We start from the raw sequence: 10,849 nt of genomic DNA, 5'->3' as shown, positions 1-10,849 counted from the left end.
GTTCCACTAAACCAAAACAAAACATTGAATTCATATAGGTAATAACATGAGCATTCAACTAATCATCAAAGAAAGACAATAAACTAAAGCAATGTTACATTTGTTCCTTAGGATTTGTAAGATTGCACTGCAAATTTTTCAATCACAAACCATCACTAAATAAAACAAACATGCGAGAGCGGAAAGCAAGGATTCAAACTCTCAAAAGTTCAGACAAAGAAGGGCCAAATAAAACCTTGGAATTCTGGGACAGATGAATAACAAATATAGGCCATTTCATGAAACTGAAATTCTTCTTTCATGAAGGAGGATTTGTGGGTACACCGGAACAAAGGTTCCATACTATATATAGAAAGCTTTCAGATCTCAGTTTTATCTCAAGAAAACCCACTATGGGAGTGATAGGTGTTCGCACAGCTACAGGTGGTGGTGATGACGGAGGCATGCCCGGTTCGGATGGCAGAGAGAAGAATGGGGTGAACCAAAAAGGTCGGCCACTGAGACAGTACGGCGGAGATATGACTGGAGACAGCGAAGCAGAGGATCCAACAGTTATCCCACCGGCAATTGAACCGGTAAGAGTCAGACTAATCCAATCGGTCGCTGGGCTAACCCAGTCATAATTAAATAAATATAAAATTATATATTTTCACTAATTATGAACTTAGTTAGGCGAATATTTTCACTGTAAAAATCCCAGAATTCACAACAGATTCAATTCAATTCAAATGTCCATTTTTCATCTCAGCACAAAAGAGGCAAGCAGAAAAAAGCTATCACATCACAATACCTAACACACACTAAATTCACATCATCAAATTTGTATTTTTATTTTTTTTCCCTCCCTATTCTCCTCTTATTTTTCAATTTACCATTACTCTGCCATAAAACCAAGGTTGCAAGAACCGGACCGGTTAATGAACCAGTCAACTAACTGGTTCAATAGTTCAATGATTAAACCGAGGCCAAACCGTGGTTGAACCGGTTTAATTAAATATAACATAAAATTATTAAAAATTCAAAGTGACATATATTGTGAGATAGGGTGCAGAACAATTAAAGCATTGTATGAATTAAACAATATCAGTTTCTCAATCTTCATGTATATATAACACATTAGCAATAGGACTTCTAAGCCTGGTCAAACAATATCATTTCCAGATATAACAACAGAAGATAGGCAACCAAAATTTGAGGCCACAAATTTTAGTATGGTGCAAGGTGGAAAAGAAATCAGTATAATCTACAATTTGAGCTGGAAGAAGCAATTCCACATCACAGTAAGAAGCCCAACACACAAAAATACTGAACAATTAAATTAACTAAACAAAACAAAAACACAATAAAGAAGCATAAATATCCTTTATAAATTAGGTTTCCATTCCTGAGTTTTCCATTTTCATAAATTAGGTAATCTTTTTGTTTTTTGCTTCTTAATTTCATTCTCTTTTCCTATGAGTAAACCATCTCCTTGTCTGAACTTCACCCAACCCTTATTTTGAAGCCATATAGTAAATCCAATGCAGAATTGTAGCCATGTTTCTCTTTTGAATCAATGACAGCAAAATAACAAGTAAAACAGATTGGATTTATAACTCAATCTCAGCATAATTAATTCATATCAATCTCAGCAAAAATCATTCTCAGCATAATTAATAAATTAAACTTAAAAAAAAAATAATTTATAACTCCATCTCAACATCAACTGACTGAATTCAAATAAAATTTAAAAAAATTAATCTCTCAAAACTCAGCAGAATCATCAATAATACATCATATGTATATTCAGAACAAAACGAAGAAGAAAACAATATAATACAATTACAACAAATTGAACATTATTGAAGAGGATAAAGGGGAGGTTTTTACGTTATCTGGATTGGCAGCAAAGGGGGGAAAAGATAGCATAGAGCCAGAGAGCAGAGAGACAGAGAAATTCAAATTGGGAACTTCAGTAACATGAAACAGAGAAGCAACGACGGTGAGACACGGTGCGGAGCAGAGAAGCAGGGACGACAAGATTGGCGGGGAGCAGAGAAGGGGCCACAGCCAAAAACGGCGAGGATGGGAGAAGCAGAAACGGCGCACGGTAAGGAGGGGAGAAGCAGCGACGACTCACGGTAAGGAGGGGAGAAGCAGCGACGACTCACGGCGAGGAGCGGAGAAGCGGTGACGACCAACGGTGAAGGAGCAGAAAAGCCGTGACAGAGAGCTCGAACAGGGAAACGGCGACGCCAACAACAGCCCGAACCGACCTTAGCTTCTGGCGACGCGAGGAGAAGAGCAGAATGAAAGAAAGGGGAGATGGTGATGGTGGCTCTGATAGGGTTTAGGAGAATCTAGGGTTGGTGAGGCTGTGTTTGTGAGAGAGAAAGGGGAGGGGGTGTAATTCAGCACTGGACTTGTGTTTCTCTGGAATCAAACGGCACCGTTTTGATTGTTGGATCAGCGAACCGGGACTTGAAAAAAACCGGCCGGTTCGTTCGGTTCGCAGGTTAACCACCGGTTCAGGCGATTTTTAAACCCGTCTTTTGTTAAACGGTTCTAAAAAATTGGACCGGCTAAATGACCGGTTTTCGGTTAACCCAGTCGAAGCGGCCGGTCCAGTTTGGCTTTCAGAACCTTGCATAAAACTATAACCTTCGACCCACAAAGAAAACCATCTTTTCCAAGGTTCTGAAAACTGAACCAGTCATCGAACCGTTATAGTTATTGATTTACTGGTTTATTGGTTCAACCGTAATTCAGCCGATAAAATTGTTTTATAACAAATAATAAATAAAATATAAATAAACGCACTAAAATATAATTATACTTTAAAATATCATCCAGATTAAAAGTACTATATAAACCACAATGTTATAATATCATTCCAATAAAAACTCAAAAGTCAATTAACAAAAAAAACACATAAAATACCAATAATCATCAAAATCCACCAAGACTTGCCACAGATTTGTTTCGTTAAGATCATCACCTTTCAATCAAGGTTTTGAAAACAGGTTTAACTGGCCGGTCGAACCGATTGAACCGTAAACCGTGAAGAATGCGGCTCGAACAAACAGCAAAACCGGAAATTTTAAAAATCGGAATTGATCTGATGAACCGACCAAGAATCGGTCAATCGAACCGAATCGTGACTCAGCCGATTTTTTGAATGCATATCCAAACGTTGTCTTTCAATCTCTCTCGGTAACTGCATAGTCCATCATCCATCCTGATGCCCAGATCTAGCCTCCAGTAGCCAGTTAGCCCTAACTCCATCTTCCCAATCTCATCGAGCTCACCTTCGTCCCTCACCTCCGTTTAGCACTTCAGCCACCGCCTCGTGCCGCCGCCGTCGCGACAGGGCTCGCTCCCTTCCTCTCCATCGCGCAGCAGCCATTGCAAGCTTCCTCCCCTTCCATCGCGCAGCCACCGTGGGAACGTCGAAGCCTCCATCGCGCAGTCACGCTGCCGCCGTCCCTAGCTCTGTTGGTCACTCAGTTTGAAGGTGCTCTACTACTGCTCCTTGTCTTGGTCACTCAGTGTCTCTGTCTCCCTCTTGCATGCTCTGTTGAAGTCGTCTTGGAGCTTCCAGGTAATTTTTTGAACTGTGAACTGAAGGCGTCTTGGTCACTCTGCTTCTTGTCTCTGTCCCTCGTTACAATGATTGTTTGATTGAATAACTGTTGCATGTCTCTGTCTCCCTAATGAGTATGATTGAATAATTGTTTGAATCTATGAAGCTCTGTGAACTGAAGTCTGAAGTCTGATATATTGATAATCTGATATAGTGATACTGAATTGTGAAGTGTGAAGTCTGTGAAGCTCTGTCAACTGAACTGTGAACTTTGTTTAATAATTGTTGTTTACTGAACTGAATTTTGTTGTTTGTTGAATAATTGTGAATAATTTTGAATAATTTTGGATGTTGTTTGTTGAGAAATTGAGATTATTGGGTTGGAGTGGATTGTTGTGATATTGTTTAGAACTTGAGATTATACTTTTACTTCTAGCTTCTAGGTTTTTTTCAACAATAATTGTTGAATAATCTGTAAACTTGTTATGGGTTGAATAATTGTTAATTATTATGTGAGTTTTGCTGCTGTTATAATAATTGTTGAATTTTGCTGTTGTTATTGGTTGAATTTTGCTGCTGTTATTGGTTGAACTTTGCTACTGTTATTATTCAGACCAGACTCTTATGCATAGAGATAGAGTGTGGAGCTAACAAGTGAAGCTATAGAGTTTTTGAATGGTACCTTTTCGATTGTTGGATACAAATAAAGTATGTAACAACATTTTTTATCCACTCCAATATGCACCTCCATTTAGTTAGCTTCCATGCTCATTTTAATTTATACTTTCTATTCCTTGATGTTTCAAAACTTGACACTTTCTAGGATCGATCCCTATACTCTGCAGAAGTTGATAAGCTTTTTAATACTGCTCTAGAGAGGTGAACATTCCCTTTATTTGTCCCTTTTTCTTTTCTTGAATAAATAATTAATTTTCCACTACTATCATATTAATCTGTACTTTTTTTTGTTTTTTTTTTTGGGAAAAGGGGGTTAAATTACTCTTGTGACATTGAAGAAGTAGACTTAAATTGTTTGATGGCCTCTAATAGCTCAAGCTATTGATTAAGTATTACTATTAACAGTAGAGCTTTGAGACCGTTTTTAGGTCCAACACTCAATAACAATTAATTTTGTGTAGTTAATATGTTATACTAGGATTATCATATATTGTATTTAATTTGTTAGGACGGAAAGACAAAAAAGAAAGCAAAAGGTACAATATGAAAGTATTTGAATGAGATCATAATATTCTGGTTTATGTAGTACTTTTAATTTAGATGATATTTTAATGATTATATTAGACTATAATTATGTTTTAGTGTGTTTATTTATATTTTATTTATTATTTTATTATAAAATAGTTTTTTTGGTTCAATTACGGTCGAACCGTTTGAACCTATAAACCAGTGAACCAGTAGCTAAAACAGTTTGATGATCGGTTCGATTTTCAGAACCTTGCTTACAATAACAATCCAATAACAATCTTTATTAATCTCAGTACAATAATTTATAATCACTAACCTTTTTGTGATAGTTGTAAAGTCTCTCCTTAATCTCCAAAATATGCCTAATATTACAGAACACTACACTAGGGAGAAAACAATAAGATTTGTTCTACCTCATCTATCAGTTTTTGCCGCTCTGGAGTCCCAAACCTTGGAGCTGCATAACAGGATTTAATTACCAATGTGCGCCTCTCTTCTTTCTTGTAGTCTAATGAGCCCAATGCACCATTTGAGTTGGTTGGCATGAATGCAATCAGTGTAACTAAAGCAGTCCTGCCAAAAGAAATTCACATCAACAACATACAAACTTTCCTATTAAAAAGAAAGTGTGAAGCATTAATGGTTATGATTATAGTCATTAAGGTAATGAAAATTACAAATGATAAAGCAATCAAGTAATGAAAATGATGTGTACAATCTCCTTTTAAACATCACCAAAAAAATCTCCTTCTAAACTGATAAATATTCCTTCAGTGCAATCACTTAATTTGTTCAGTATTTTCCAAACAAGTTAGTGTTAGATAATTAAAAATAGAGACAGATTAATGACAACAGAACAAATACAAAATAATATATTTAACATTTTAGAATAATCTAAAACAACCACATGAATTACATTAAAGATGCTATATTTTGCATCCTCAAAATATTTCTTCCACTCTTGATGTTTGCAATCTCAAGGGGGAAAAAATTGAAGTCACTCAACATTGAATCACATGTGCAATGTATGTGCTATATATAATAATTAATGTTCATGAATTAAGTAAACAACTAACAAAACATTAATTATATTGCATACTCGACAGTTCAATTCGCGGAAAATCTAACAAAATTATTCCTAAAATTTAACCACACAATCCAAGATGTTTATGGCTAGTATGGATAGAATATCCTTCTGCCACAATTTCAAGTTATAACATGCATTGGAGCAGCATAGAGTTCTATATATATGTTTTAATTTAACTCAAACAATAATTGAAATATGCATCTAAAAAAAGTAAGCATGCCATCTCTTAGGCAACTTCTTTACACCTTTTTAGGGATGAATCGGAGCATGCAATATTTGACAATGCAACTATCATATATCAATTAACTGAATAATTAATTAAGGAGACCATATGTACCATAAAAATAAATAAATAAAGATCACAAACGAGTTTCAACAACCACAAACAACAATTAAAATAAACTTGTTGGATTGCTAAATCTAATTGCAGAAGAAATCTTTTCTTTTATGCTTTGTTGATCAATTCAAGACACCATAATTTGACTATGTTGAAATAAATGATTGTCCTAAATTTTTTCATATGTTCTTTTTTTTTTAATTATAAGCCAAGGAGAAAGTAACACAAATTGTTATTCTAATGATCACACCAACCATACAGACACTCATAACGCTTAACAGAGAGGACGGAATCACAAATTCTTATATACTAAAAAAAAAGCAGAACAAAAGATATTACAAAATCAAACCATAAAAATAAAAATAAAAATTCACATACAATTATCTTTATATAAAGTTAATAGATAAAAATTATTAGATAATTTGATTAAATTATTATTTAATAATTCTCAACTATTAATTTCATACGAAGATAATTATAAGTAAATTTTTAACTAAAATAAATTGTTGGATTGTCAGTGTGCATTCCAGAAGAAACATCTACTACCTCTTTGTCAATCAATTCAAGACACCATATATAATTTGACACAGATATGAAATAATTCATTGTTCTAATTTATTCTATATGATCATTTTAATTATATAGGCCTTGGAAAAAGTAACAAATAATTATTTTTCTAACGATCACACCAACTACACAAAATCACAAATACAATCATAATAAACCTTAATAGAAGACAGAGTTAAGTTCATGCGCACAAACCCCTCCTTTTTTTAAAAGCAAAGCTAAGCATAATTAACGAGTATACTTAAGTGGAATCTGACATCAAAATTAGGAAAATAAGAAACTTAATTAGTTCAACGGTTGTTTATTGTGGCCTGGGGAAGTGGATTGATTATCATTTCTTTGAGTGTACCTAGCATGCGTGGATTTTTACCATTTGCAAATTTAACCTAACCTACATGTGTATACCCTCACACATTACCACATAATTGACATAATTTGATCATGTACATACATATCCTTAACTTTCATAGTCTGATTTGACGACTGCTTTTTTATGTAAATATAATATTTTTTATTTTAAAAAATATTAGATATCAAATGAAAATATTTGAGCTACGGAGTTCAACAAATGATCATGTAATGTAATAGAGTAATAAAGCCATTTTATTAGATAATTTCATCCTTAATAAAATTATAAAATTTCTAACACTCTCCTTTTTCCTACTTCATCCTTGTCAGGGAGTCTCACCTCCATCTCCTCACCTTCATCTTCTTCTTTCATTCTTGTTGCATCTACCTTTAATTTGTTATGCCCATATCCACCATTATTGCTGCTCGTGTTGCATCTATCATCGTCTCTAGTGCCGTTAGCTTCTAAATTTGCCATTTTCCTTCTTTTCTTGATCTATTATCGTTTTTGTCATCTTCAAGCTCAAGGTCACAAAAATGGCTACTAGCATTGCTAGTGAATTTTTGAAATAAAGATGGAAGGAAGATTTTGATGTTGCTGGAGACAAATGGCCAAGACCGTTTGCTGATGAAAGTGTTCTCTGCATTTCTTTTAAAGAAATTATATATTTAATTTTTTATTTATCTAAATCTTGATTAATTTTTGTTAAATATATATCTTAGAATATTTTGTTTGATTAATTTTTTTATTAGTTCAAGAGTTGTTAATTGTGGTAGAAAAGCGATGGTGATTATTTAGATGATGATAGAGAAAAAATGGTGATCATCATGATAGTACTATTTTGTAATAAGGGCAATAATATTGATATTTTATTAAGATTAATTTTATTGTTGTATCTTGTGCTTACTTACTAAACAAATTTAAAAAAATATGTTTTATTATATCTATATTTTAATATTTATGTATTTATGCCTATAAATAAATATACATCCCATCATATAGCTTGTAATCAGATTGATTAATCAAGGAAATCAGAAATTACACTTTCATAATAAACATTCTCTTCTTATTCTGAAATTACACTTTCGCGTCTCTACAAATACAAACTTCATTACCATGTTAATCATTTCCTTCAACATTAAAATGAATCAATCATACTAGATATATATAAAAAAATCAGCCATTACATTAATTATTTTTATAAAATATATATTAAAATTAAATATAAAATAAATATTTAAAAAATTTAAACAATATATATATTTATATATAAATACATAGTTACTAATTTAATGATTAATTTTTAATGTGCACATAATATTTTAAAAGTCAAATAAGTATTGGTTCAGATTAATCTTCAAACCATAAAAAATCGACAAATTTATTCATAAAAAAAATAATATTATACCCGTAAAAGATGAATTTTAATCGATAAAATTACTTAAATCCTAAAAAATTATCTAAAATTCCTAAGTTACCTCTAATCTAACCTAACGCAAAATTTATTCCTATCTCCAAGACCCGCTTCCCGGTTTAGCCCCTCGCATTCTGTTGATGTTGGCATGGCGACAATAGAAAATAGGATAGTTAGCAATAAAATATAGTATAAATAAAAATAAACAAATTCCTAAGGCAACAACTTTATAATTAGCCCAACCCAGAACAAAGAAGAAAATATTAAGATTTTGTAGTATGAAAAAAGAAAAATCTAGAAGCAAAAAATAGAGTTGGTGAGAGAAACAACAAAATTAAGAACAAAAATTAGATGATCTAAAAAAAAGGTAAAGTGAGGAAAGTATTTTTGTTTGCAAATATATGACTGAGTGATCGTTGTTGACTAATAGCATGGTATCTTGATGAAGAATAGTGAAAACACCACCAAAAATGAAAAAGAGAGACGAAAGAAACATGTCTCAATAAAATTATCATTGTGCCTTTTTCTCTTCCTCCTCCTTCTTTCACCTTCACACTTCTGCCGTTGCAATATTTTTTTCTTTATTTTTTTTATGTATTTGTAAATATGTCTCAATAAAATATAATAGAATGAATTAGAATAAATGATAAATGATTGAGTCTTGGCTGTTATTATTTTTTTTTAATGAGGGAGAATGTTAGTGAGAGAGATGAAATTGTAAGTTGTAATGGAATTTGAGAAAAGAATGAAGCTTTGTAACGGTGATGGAGGTAGGTAACGCAGGAATGGTGGAATCCATGAAATTTGGGAAGGGTTTTGATGTTTGAGGAATCAGGTGCAATGTGGTGGATTGGTGGTAGTGATAAGGTGGGGCGTTGATGTTGGGTTAAGAGAGATTAGGTTACAAGGGATAATTTAGAAATTAAAAGAAAAATTAAGATTTGGATAATTTTTTCTGTTAAAATTTTTTATTTATGGGTATAATATTAGTTTTATTTTTTTGTGGGTATATTTATTAACATTTAAATCTTTTATAGTTAGAAATTGTTATTTATTTTACGTTTGGATATATATTTAAAAAAATACTTTTATTTAAAAAAATAAATTATTTTTATCCCCGATAATTAAATAAAATTCTAATTTGGTTCCTAACATTTTAAACGTCTAATTTCAGTACTAAAAATTTTCAAATAGGTTCAATACTATCTTATTGTTAAATTTGATAATAGCAATTAGTATATTGAAGAGCCAGTCATATTTGATTTCATTATGTAAATAAAATTAAGGGCAATTTACCTATTTAAATAAATTGCTAACCAATTTTATCAGAATACACATTATGCAAATTAGATATCGAAATGCATTTTTTCCTAAACTATGTAAATCGCGACAGGGGTATCACGGTTTACAAAATGCACGTAATCCGCTACAGGGGTGTCGCAGATTACGTTGGCGAAAACCATCACATAAATCGCTACAGGGGTGTAGCGGTTTATGCTGTGTAAACTTTGCCTATAAATACCAAGATAGGGAGCGGGTTATTTGAAGAGAGTCATTTTCACACTTTCAGAAATGGATAGAGAGGAGAGCTTGATGGTTCTAGTCCACTGTTCTGGTAAAATAAAAAAAGTAATAGGCATGGTGTTAAGTTCACAGATAAAGAACCGTTGAGCATTTTTATCCGTTCAACTGATACTTTGTCGGATCTGAAGAGGAACATATTGCAGAAGGCAAGGTTAGTTAGGGCCAAGTCGGTGAAGAAGGTGTTCTACAAGATTCCGATGGTGGTCGTGTCGAGTAGTGTGCAGTACGAAACATTTGTCATCGGGTCGGATGAAGACATGGGAGTGTTGTTTCATTGTCGGCAGAATTTTCTGGAGGTGAGAATACAGAAGTTGTTTGCCAAGTTGGAAGACCGTGTGAAAAGTTTTGGGGCTTCAGTGCCAAATCCTCAGTCAAGGGCAATGCTTCTGGAGAATTTCAGATTGGTCAATATTTCCATACTAAAGAGGAAGCTGTGATGAGTGTTAAGGATTATAGCATTCGTCGTGGAGTTTAGTATCAGGGTAACGGAACCTGATCATCTGAAGTATGTTGGGAGATACAAGGAGTTTGGAAATGGCTGCAACTGGATGATCCGCGTTGCACTTCGGCAGCGCAAGGGTAACTGGGAGGTTAGAAGGTACAACGGAGCCCACACATGCCTGGCCACGTCGATATCGAGCGACCACCGACAGCTCGATTACCACATAATTTGTACGAGGATCTATCCCTTGGTTAGGTCGGATGCAGCGGTCACCATAAAGGTGTTACAAGAAACTATTGAT

At 33.4% G+C, this 10,849-nt stretch overlaps 1 protein-coding gene across 1 annotated transcript in view; it reads right to left on the bottom strand.

The window, feature by feature from the left end:
• The window catches only part of LOC107475413 (transcription factor IIIA), a 5,022-nt gene extending 2,630 nt beyond the window's left edge, over positions 1–2,392 (bottom strand). Inside the window, exon 1 of the mRNA XM_016095040.3 lies at positions 1,870–2,392. The gene's annotated coding sequence lies outside the window, so the exon portion shown is untranslated. The remainder of the gene's footprint in view (positions 1–1,869) is intronic.
• Positions 2,393–10,849: the final 8,457 nt, after the last annotated feature.

Source organism: Arachis duranensis, chromosome 2 (genome assembly GCF_000817695.3).
Source record: "Arachis duranensis cultivar V14167 chromosome 2, aradu.V14167.gnm2.J7QH, whole genome shotgun sequence".
Taxonomy (NCBI): Eukaryota; Viridiplantae; Streptophyta; class Magnoliopsida; order Fabales; family Fabaceae; genus Arachis; species Arachis duranensis.
The sequence above is the reverse complement of the archived record's forward strand: the minus strand, read 5'-3'. Positions and strand labels throughout refer to the sequence as shown.